This window comes from Harpia harpyja, chromosome 3 (assembly GCF_026419915.1).
Source record: "Harpia harpyja isolate bHarHar1 chromosome 3, bHarHar1 primary haplotype, whole genome shotgun sequence".
NCBI classification, from domain to species: domain Eukaryota; kingdom Metazoa; phylum Chordata; class Aves; order Accipitriformes; family Accipitridae; genus Harpia; species Harpia harpyja.
The window spans coordinates 2,267,204-2,277,595 of record NC_068942.1 but is presented as its reverse complement, the minus strand read 5'-3'; the positions used below and the strand labels follow the sequence as shown (position 1 = coordinate 2,277,595).

The window sequence follows — 10,392 nt, the reverse complement described above, 5'->3', positions numbered from 1 at the left end:
AATTTTAGCTCTTATTTTCCTCCCAAGCCCTATTATGAGATGAGACAAGCTATGTCCCCGAAGGCTTGACTAAAGCAGATGCCATGGTTATTTTCATTAAAAAATACAGTGGGAGGAGGAACTGTACCCAGCTTTTACACAGTAGGTGACTTATTAGATAGCTCACTCAAGATGTGGGGGAGCCACATCAAAGCGATCCGGTGGGAAACAGAGAAGCAGGCAGCCAAAGCGGCCGCCCCTGACAGCATGATGACTATGAGCACAGCTCTGTTAAGCTGCAGTTTCAATGAGGCCAAGTGATCACAGAGGATGATTGAGACAATCAAACACACCACAAGAGAGTCAAGGATACAGACCTTTTATTAGGTAATTGGTCTTGGACATAACTGAGGACGTTGGAGCTGTGACTTGCCTTTCTACGTCAGGGTGAGTAAATCCTTTAATAATCCTCTCTGTCTGCATTCCTCAGCCTGCAAAATGGTTTTGCAAATGTGGGACCGTCCTGGCTGTGCTTATACCACTTGAAAAAGCAAACTTCAGACAACTGAAGACAGGACAAGCTGCGGCTCCTTGCCCACCTTTCACACCATCTCCCCACCTCCCGAGACAGCCAGCAGCGTGGGTGAAGCCCGTGGACTGCTCGTCCCAGGAGGTTCTGAAAGACACACTCCGAGCCCGAGCGGGCCGGGTCTCCGTCTGAAGGGGACCCTTAATAATCTACCTATGCCTGGTTACTGAATATACCAACATTTTTTCAGTTTCTCATCTTAGGTTCCCTAATCTTTATTTTTATGCAGTCTCTGTCATGAAGCCCCAATGTAAACCGTGCACAGAATGACGTTTGCAGAAAAATGTAAATAGTCTTGCAGTGCCCAAAAACAGTGCTGAAATCTCTTGCACGCAATCTCCTGGCACCCCACCTATGAGATCCCTAACAGATACAAGCAAGTTAAGTGAGGCATGATCTCCTCTATTAGACCAGCTGGTAGAGCTGCAGAAAACAAGCAAGCTTTCAGGCACAGAAGCCCTTCTTCCCATCTCGGGGAGAAGCTCCTGATTCAGAGTAAAGAAAGGCCTGTGTGTCCCAGACAGCGGTGTCTGTCCGAGCCCGGAGGAAGGGTTGTGTGCCCGAGGCCACGGTGCCTGTGCCCCACCACTGCCCGATGGGTTTTGCTGCTGTATCAGTCAGTCTAACAAAAGGTATTATTTCTTCTTCAAAAATTGCTGCAGCTATAGCCTTAGACTATCACAGTTACAACAGTGTTGCCATTTGTATAAAATAAAACCCTAAATCATCCCACTAACAGGGAGCAATTTGTTCTCTGCCTCGGTCGCCTTTTGTCTTTCAGTGAATGTAACCCTGTCCCCTATTGCCCGTGTCTGCATCCAATGGATGCTAAGGGAGCATCATGGGAAATTAACATTTTCCTTTTGGAAACACCTACCTTCAGTGATCGTGAAGGGTTTGTTCTTCTCCAAATAGCAGCTGCTGAAGATTTTAAAGGTCTGTTTAAGCTTCAGCATTTTTACACAATTCTTGCATTAAGGAGAGGAGGAAAGAAGGCAGGCAGGAAGGAACAGTAAGCACTATGCTATCCATGCTCATGGTTTATTTTCTATAATGCTTGCTGTGTAACAGTCCATCTAGCCTATTGTGCTCTTGCCAAAAGTAGTCATAAAAGATTGCTCAGGGAAGAGTAAGAACAGGACAAGTATGTGCAACGCATACCTCTAATGCTTTTCCAGCCATCAATTATTTCCAGCTTGGGCACTTTCAGGGCTAGATATAGCTTCTATGCATTTAGCATCTCCTCTATGAACTTGTTCCAGCTCCCCTTTTAACATCTACCTCTTTCGGTTGAGAAGTCAGATCCACATCTCACAGTGGAAAGAAACACCTCCTTACTTTACATGTACATACATTGAATTTCATCTGCCATTTTGCTGCCAGCTCACTCAGTCTTATGAAGACTTCCTGCATTCCACAATTAGCCTTACTACCTTAAACAAATTACCGTCATCTACAATCTTTCTTTGCCACTGACTGAACTATGGTTGTCTAGGAATATGTTGAACAGTACAGATCTCTGGATGGTCCTGAATTACATTGGTAAAGTCCTCTTGCCTTCAAGGACTGACTGTTTCTTCCAATTCTGTTTCCTGTTCCTAAACAAGTTTTTTATCTTTTCTCTTCTATGGTAGCTACCTAGTTACTGTATTGTGGATGTTTGGTCTGCTGCTAAACCAGAATATATATGGCAGTGAAAGTAAAAGATGGCAAAGAGTATATAAGCAGGTATGCAAGCACAGGAGCAAGGTGAGAGGACAAGGTTGATGTGATGTCCTTGGCTGTCTCTCCCAGTGCTTTCAGGGATAACTTCTGCAACTTTTGACTGCATCTAGCCACCTGGAGTCAGAAAAAGAGCATTCTACCTTGATTACTGGGGGAAAAAAACCTTGAGGGGACCTAGTCCTCCACCTTCTGAGGTGCTCTGCACACCCTCTAGGCTTTAAGGAGTGACAGAAGCCCAAGTTCACTGAAGGATCCACGAAGCAGCACAGCCTGGCCAGCCTGGGTCTGCACCCCAGCACTGCCGCTGTTCGCGCACGGGCTGAGCTGCCGAGCCTCTCCGTACGCTCTGCGCGACAGCAGGGAGTCCCACTTCCCTGCCACACGCAGCTGCAGAACAGCTGTGCGGAGATGTCCTGCTCACCAGAGCTGAGCCGACATGCTCTTCTCACCAGGGACGGGCTACGGCCAGAGTCAGAAGGTGCTTTCCCCACAGCACCCCGGCAGAGACCTGCGATGGCTGGACTCCCCCCAGCTTCTTGCCTCGCACGTACAGCGTCTCCCCTCCCTTCTCCATCCGGAGCTCTTCTCCATTCCTGGTGATTATCAGCTGACAAAATCTCCCTGGCAGCCGGTTTCAGGGGAGCTGGAAAAGCTCTAGACAGTAACAACGTACCTCACTGGCTGGCATCCCACAAGCGTGTGAGTCTGACTCTAATCTTGTTCCCGGGCAGCTCCTTGTTTTCCTTTCCTTCCCATCCCCATTCCTAAAGAAAGTAAAAGTCATCAGAGCTTATTCTAGCCAGCTGGCCACCTTAAACAGACACCAGCCCTGCTCATAGCCCAGATGCATGAATACTCATGTAGGGACAAGCCTAACATCCATGGTTTTTAGCCAGATACAAAATACTGTGTTGTACAGTCCTGGTATTCTCCACCTAAATCCAAAACACAGCCCCATACCAGCTACTAGGAAGAAAATTCACTCTATCCCAGCCAAAACCAGGACATGTACCTACCACGCTGCCCCACGCCACTGCCGCCAGTGGTAAGTGCCACCTACTATCAAATGCTCTGTCCCCATCCTCACCACCCTCCTCTTCCTCTGCTGGCCTTTGGCAAGGATCCTAGTCATGGTGAAGTCCTCTTCTGAGCACGACCATTACACTGGCATTCCTGGGAGTGAGGGAGTCCTCTCAGGCAGTCAGTCTTGTTCTGGAGAGCAAGGACATATAGAAGATATATAGACAATATAATATAGGGGTTGCGGGAGCCTGCTGGGGGCTGACTGGGTGGGCTGGAGCGGAGGAGCATGGCTGTCCCTGCAGCTGAGGGAGGTTTCTTCAGAGGGTTTGCTCTATTTTCTTGTTAAATGACCCACTTCAGGCTATTTTAGAGTTGCTCAGCAACTCTTTTGTCAAAAGCAGCTGGCGTGACTTCTGCACCGGCCTGGGGCACGGAGCCTGCAGGGATGCTCCTCTCTGCAGCGTGGAGGACATCTTCTTCACCTCAGCCGCTGTGGGAGAAAGGAACGAAGCTATTTTGGGAACTCAATAACAACAACAGGTTTTGTCTCTTGCCAGAAATAGCGTGCAGCACTTGTCTCCTGACTTGCTACCCTGAGGAGAGGACTTGTGCTCAGAGCCCCAGCCATCCCACGCTCACCCTGCATGAAAACCCAAGGGAGGTGTTCACAGCCATGTTCCTGGCACTGGTCAGCTCTGGCTGGGTATACTTTTTGTCGTGGTTTAAGCCCAGCCGGTAACAAAGCACCACGAAGCTGTTCGCCCACTCCTCCCCCCCAGCCTTGGTGGGATGAGGAGAAAATAGAACGAAAAGCTTGTGGATCAAGATAAGAACTGGGAGGGATAACTCACCAGTTATGGTCACCGGCAAAAGGCAGGCTCAACTTGGGGAAGAAACAAAATCAATTTAATTTACTGCAAATCAAATTAAAACAAGGATACTGACAAGTGAAACCAAACCTTAGAACACCTTCCCCCCACCCCTCCCTCCTTCCTGGGCTCAACTCCACTCCCCATTTTCTCCACCTCCTCCCCTGCAGCAGCACAGGGGGATGGGGAATGGAGGTTACGGTCAGTTCGTCACACCGTGTCTCTGCCGCTCCTTCCTCCTCAGGGGGAGGACTCCTCACTCGTCCCCTGCTCCACCGTGGGGTCCCTCCCACGGGAGACAGTCCTCCACGAACTTCTCCAACGTGAGTCCTTCCCACGGGCTGCAGTTCTTCACGAACTGCTCCAGCGTGGGTCCCTTCCACGGGCTGCAGTCCTTCAGGCACAGACTGCTCCAGCGCGGGCTTTCCCACGGAGTCCCGGCCATCCTGGGGGGCCTCCGCTCCCCCGCTCCCCTCCATGGGCTGGGGGGGACAGCCTGCCGCCTCACCGCGGGCTGCGGGGGCATCCCCTCCTCCGGCACACCTCCTCCCCTGCCTTCCTCACTGACCTCGGTATCTGCACGGCGGTTTCTCTCACATTCCAATCTCCTCCCCTGCTGAAGGTTTCCCCTCTTAAATCTGTTCTCCCAGAGGCGCTACCACCATCGCTGAGGGGCTCGGCCTGGGCCAGCGGCGGGTCCGGCTTGGAGCCGGGGGAGCTTCCAGCAGCTTCTCACAGGAGCCGGCCCTGCGGTCCCTACCCCGCTACCAAAACCCCACCACACAAACCCAAAACACTTTTAAGAGTGGTACCAGGTGGGGTCCCCTGGGAAATAAGAGAGGGAGCCCACAGGTCTCTGGTCCTTGGGCTTTCAGGGGGGCGGCTAGGTTTGCCAAGCGAGCACTCCCCATGTGGAAGCACAAACAGGTCCTGAGGAAAACTTCTGAGGACGAAGAAACCCCCCGAATTTCTTCTTCCAGCACCAAGGAAAGGCTGGTACCGGCAGAGGCCAAGCAGAGCCCGTTCTGTAGGTGGGACGTTCAGTTACTGGGCTGGCCTTGGTGCAGACAAGTGTTCCGCTGTGCTAACAGGACTCTTGTGAACCGGAGTGAGAGGAGTATCTGGTAGCCACAACAGCGCTGTGAGCCTAGCTGGACTTTTTAATAAAGAGCATAAAGATTGTAGGACAGACATGGATGCTTGTGCCCGGATAGACATGGGACATACATGATGATATTTACCTACTCTCATAAAGCAATTTGAGATTTATTGAGAGCTATTCCATTCAAAGTCCTGACAAAACTTTGAATTACAAAACCATTTTCTTTTCATTTCTAAATAGTATAACAGCACCACTTAGCAAAATTATTTTGGGCAAGGTACCTAGTGCCAGACTGCTCTCTGTATGACTGTTATAAAGTTAAACATGGCGTAACTCTAACTCTTGGACTATTTTAGTAAGTTAAGATAAGCTATAGCTATGGTTCTTTCCAATGTTTAAGCAATATAACAATTAGGAATTGTTAGTACTATGTTCCTTCCTTTCCAGATTTGAGGAAACCAAATTAGGACATTTCTAGCTGCTAGCAAAGGAAAATAAAATTAAACTATGTTCTTTCCTTCCAGTGATGTAGTGAAAAATAAGAAAAAAAAAAAGAAGATACACTAGTTGTTTGGTAAATAAAAACTTAGGTAAACATGCCTGTTTGATACGTAGCAAGAAAGTAATAATTTCTTCATTGCTCTACACTGAAGTAGATAAAATCCATTTACCCATGTTTCTCCTTGGCTACCCCATGGCTCTCCATCTTTGTCTTATATTCGAAACATATTCAGGTATTTTTACTACAGACTCATTTATTCTCCTTATTCTGTGGCTAGAAGTACACCACACATGAGTTTAGGTACTACTACTGAATTTCACAGGGAATGGAAAAACAGACAGAAAACTCAGATTACTCAGCACTAAGTCTCTTCCAAATAATTTGGCAAAAGCATTCCACATTTTCTGTCACTAAATAAACAGAGAGAAGCCAAATGTTTTGAAGTTTCAGTCACTAGGGATCCCCAGTGATGTTAATGTTCCCGGAATACTGTTTGAGCAGTTATACCAAATGGGTTGTTTTCTTTGTCCCTGAATGGAGCTTCTCCTTCAAATAAGACAGTAAACAATAATCATCATTATGATTCTTTATAAAATCTTCTAAAATGCAATATTAAGATTTTTATTCTCTTGTGTGCTTTTGGAGATGTTTAGCTGAATGTATGAAATGGAAAATCCCCTACAAAGCAGAAAACACACCAGGGCCAAGGGGATGCTGAGGACAAATGACTGAAAATCATCTATCAGATCCTAACTGATACTTTTTCCTAAAATGCACTTACAGCAGAAAAATAATAATGGAAACCACCTGCCTCTGTCCAAATCTGCAGAAAAACAGGGAAAACCCCCTTTAATTGTACCTGTAGCAGGAAAAACAAGGTGCAGTACTCGTTGCCTGTGCCACGTGAGCGGTGATTCAGAAATGGATTTACCAGGGAGGCTCCAGACCGTCTCCCATATGCACACACACTATTCCCAGTGGTGCCCATCACGTGTCTCCCACTACAGAGTAAAGGGAGGTGTTGGAGCTTCATCCTGCTCCCCATTTAGATCCTGGCTCTCTCTGCCCCCCCCGTACCTGGGAGGCTGGTGCCTGCCGGTGGGAATGACCTGGAGGTTGATCCTGCAAAGCGGGAAGATGGGAGAGTCCCCAGTTAAGAAAAACATTTAAGGAAATTTACAGTTGAAGAAGATGTTAAAGTTCCATTGAAAGCAAAAGGACTGAAGAACATTTTTAAATCCCATTAGCTTCAGTGAGAATTAAATATGTGATTAAAGGTAAGTGCATAATTTTGTGAATAAGAATTCTTTAATGACCCTTAAATCTACAGCTGTCTCATCAACATTATCTAGAGTGGAACCAGAAATTATTTCCGGTGATCTGAGGCTAAACTACTTGAAAATTAAACTTTATGATGAGCAAGGGACAATGATTCATGTTAGAGATCTACAGTTCCCTCTCTTCCTGTCAGTCAAAACCGAACCTAAATCTTCACCTTGCACACACAAAGTCCTTAAGGGTTTTTATTATTGCTAAACTACTTGAAAATTAAACTTTATGATGAGCAAGGGACAATGATTCATGTTGGAGATCTACAGTTCCCTCTCTCCCTGTCAGCCAAAACTGAACCTAAATCTTCACCTCGCACACAGAAAATCCTGAAGGGTTTTTGTTACTGCCCATTTTCATTACTTTATTTGTAGTTTTTATTTTCTTCTTAAAACTACGTAGAAGTTGTCTAATAACTATGCTTGCCCGGATCAAGACTTCATAAAACCCTCTTAAAAATTGATGGCCTCATAAAGTAGCAGTCACCTATGCAGAAATTGTATTTTCTCCTAGCTTAACTGAGCAAATCTCTACAAGAAAACCTCGGTAGCTTTAAAACATCGGCAGCACGCGCTGTCAGCTCTCATCCCCGCTACATGGAGGTGTCGTACCCTGCGGTGTCCCAGCCGCTGGAGCAGAGTCGGTGCCGACGCTGCTGTCCCACAGCACTGCTGAGCGAGCCGAGGGCACACGGACATTGCCCAGGGATGGGCAGCCACAGAGCTCTGGTCCCATGTCCCAGCGGCGTGTGAAAAACACCCCAAATCACAGAGCCAAGAGTCAAAGTCCTGTATTTACCAGCAGTCTTAGTCAACCTTTTCATAGCGCTGGCTTCTTATTCAAGTCGAGTCTTTTCAGGGTGTTTGCTATTCCCTACATACTTGTTGAAAGTGAGTTGTGAGGGGGAAGAACCCTGATCTTATAATAAACATTTGACAACCTGACATTCCATAATTACACTGGATTTTTTTTTTTTTCCTTTAAAATTGTAAGGCAGGACTAGAACTGTAGCTCTTGTCTTTTTTAATTGTCTCCTCATCTCTAAGCTTCATTCACCTTCTGAGATAGAGATCGGTTAATAAAACAAACATTTGCAACAGGAATTTGAAATTTATTGAGTGTTTTGGGTTTGTTCAACAAAATAAGAAAAGCCCAAAGAATGTTTATACATTTAATATTTCTTGCCTTTGCCCTCATACTCCACTTCTACCTCTTTTTACACTGCACTCTGAAGAAAAGACAGGGAAAGAGCTGCACTACTGAATGAGAGACCATTAATATCTTTGGCTTTTCCTAATCTGAAAACTGAAAAGTTTTTATTATTTTTAAGGAGAAAATTTGCTTTTTCTCCTGAAACATTTATCATATTCTACAGCTTTCTATTCCATAGGGTTGTACACTTTTATACTGTGGAAGTCTGACTTGGTTGTTCCCCAACAGTATCCTTCTAGTAGTTCTTACCTTAAACACAAGATGTCAGGTTTTCAGCCCAAACATCTTTAAGCAGGTCAAAAATGTTTTTGGCATTGGATAAATTCCAGTATTACTGGAAAGAAGAAAAACACTAAAAAATTAAGAAAATAAGGATTGCACAATCTCTTTGACTGGTATGTCAAGGCTTTGACCATTAGTTCTTTGTGTTTCTAAATTACTGCCATAATGGAGATGCCAGACTAGGAAATTGGATCTGACCCTCCATATCCTGAGACTGGCAAAAGGCAGAACACAGCACCATCGTTTTATCTTGGTAAATTTTATTTAATCACTGGAGGCCTGCTGTGTCCCTTCTATGTCCTTCTGAAAGACTGTACAAATGGGAGACACAGACCAAAAGGTATATGTAGAATTATGGGTTTGGAATAAAACATAAAACTTTCTCTTTAGACAAACTCCTCTCTGAAAGCGGAGATTTTTAAAAACTGTCTATGGTCTGTTGTACAAAAGTAGCAATGGTTCTGAGGCATGAAGTGGGATCTAGACCTAAATGTTCCCAAAGCTTAAAGCTTTTAATGCACAGCATTGTGGGTCAAAACTAATGCTACAATGGAAAAGTACTTTTGTTCTTAATCTTGTGGTCTCTGATCAGATCCAGCTCTAAACACACGCGACCTGGCTGCCAGCTGAAGGAGCAGTTAGCCCTTGAAGGAGCGTATCCCTGGTTTGAAACTGCTGAATGGCACTCACATGCATCGTGCTTTCTTAACGATCGCTCTGTAGCTTTTACTATCACACGCATTTAATAAAATTGCTTGTTTGCATAAGCTCCATGTTGATCTTACACGGGGTCCTACATTCACTAAAAGTTTCCTTTCTAGACAACTGATGCTTTTCACTGATGATTTTGATTCCAGATCTCAGAGCCTGTAGGGAAGGGAATTCAGCCTTGTAGGTATTGACTCGGAAGGAAAGCTCTCACACTGAGTTTTCATATATTGTTTATAACATAATCTAGAAAATATTAACCACAGTACTCTATACCTACTAAATGCACTTTAAAACAAATGTTAAATCCTTCTGTGTTTGGTTTCCTCTAGGCTACAGCCAAAGCTATTTGACTGCTTTAGGATTTGAAATTATAATACCCTCCTGTCTGCAGTGGAGGCTTTTTCCCCCAGCCCAGAAGAGAACAGAATTAAAGCACTTACAGTGTTTCCTTACTTTGGTGCAGAGCTTAGAGATGATCAGTGGAGGAACAAAAAAATAGGAGTACTACAAGCAAAATCTGCAAAGCAAAAATCCGTAGCAGACAACGACACAATCAATATATGGCAAGATACTAGGAAGGAGAATAATGTCCTGGAAACCTCCATGTTCAAAAATGGAGAAAGAAAATTGAGAAACAAAGACATCTGTACTGATAAATTCACAGAAGTGGCAATTCAGGAAGCAAACCTGTACAGGAGCAGAGGCAGGACTTCCAAAAAAGAGGGGCAGAACAGGCAACCTACTTGTTTTCCTCCTGAATTCTCCGCAACAGGATTTCCTCGTCACATCATGTGGAGCCATGTAAATATGCCCCCTTTGGCTACGTGACAGGAATCATTTCCTCCACCGTGCTTGCAGGGAAGGAAAGCAAAAAGGAGAGGTCAGGATCTTGGGGATTTGTATTAGCAGATAGCACGTAGTCAGGAAAGGGATAAAGATTACAGGGGAAGTGGTGCTATTGGTCTCTAATCCTTTTCTGTCACACATACTTTTTATACTAATCATAGGAAATATGTGGAAAAAATTAAGCTTTACTATTCTTCACTTTCAATTTCTAATTGGTGCTTAA

At 45.2% G+C, this 10,392-nt stretch overlaps 1 long non-coding RNA gene across 2 annotated transcripts; it reads right to left on the bottom strand.

Moving 5' to 3' along the window:
• Positions 1-383: 383 nt before the first annotated feature.
• LOC128139155 (uncharacterized) lies at positions 384-10,163 on the bottom strand. Of its 2 annotated transcripts, XR_008234251.1 has the most exons (4): positions 9,764-10,163; positions 6,649-6,866; positions 3,354-3,806; positions 384-470 (listed from the first exon to the last, which is right to left on the bottom strand). It is a non-coding gene; the product is annotated as an uncharacterized LOC128139155 (long non-coding RNA). The 2 variants fall into 2 exon arrangements; XR_008234250.1 differs by lacking the exon at positions 384-470 and having other exon boundaries at positions 2,809-3,806.
• Between the last annotated feature and the right edge of the window lie 229 nt (positions 10,164-10,392).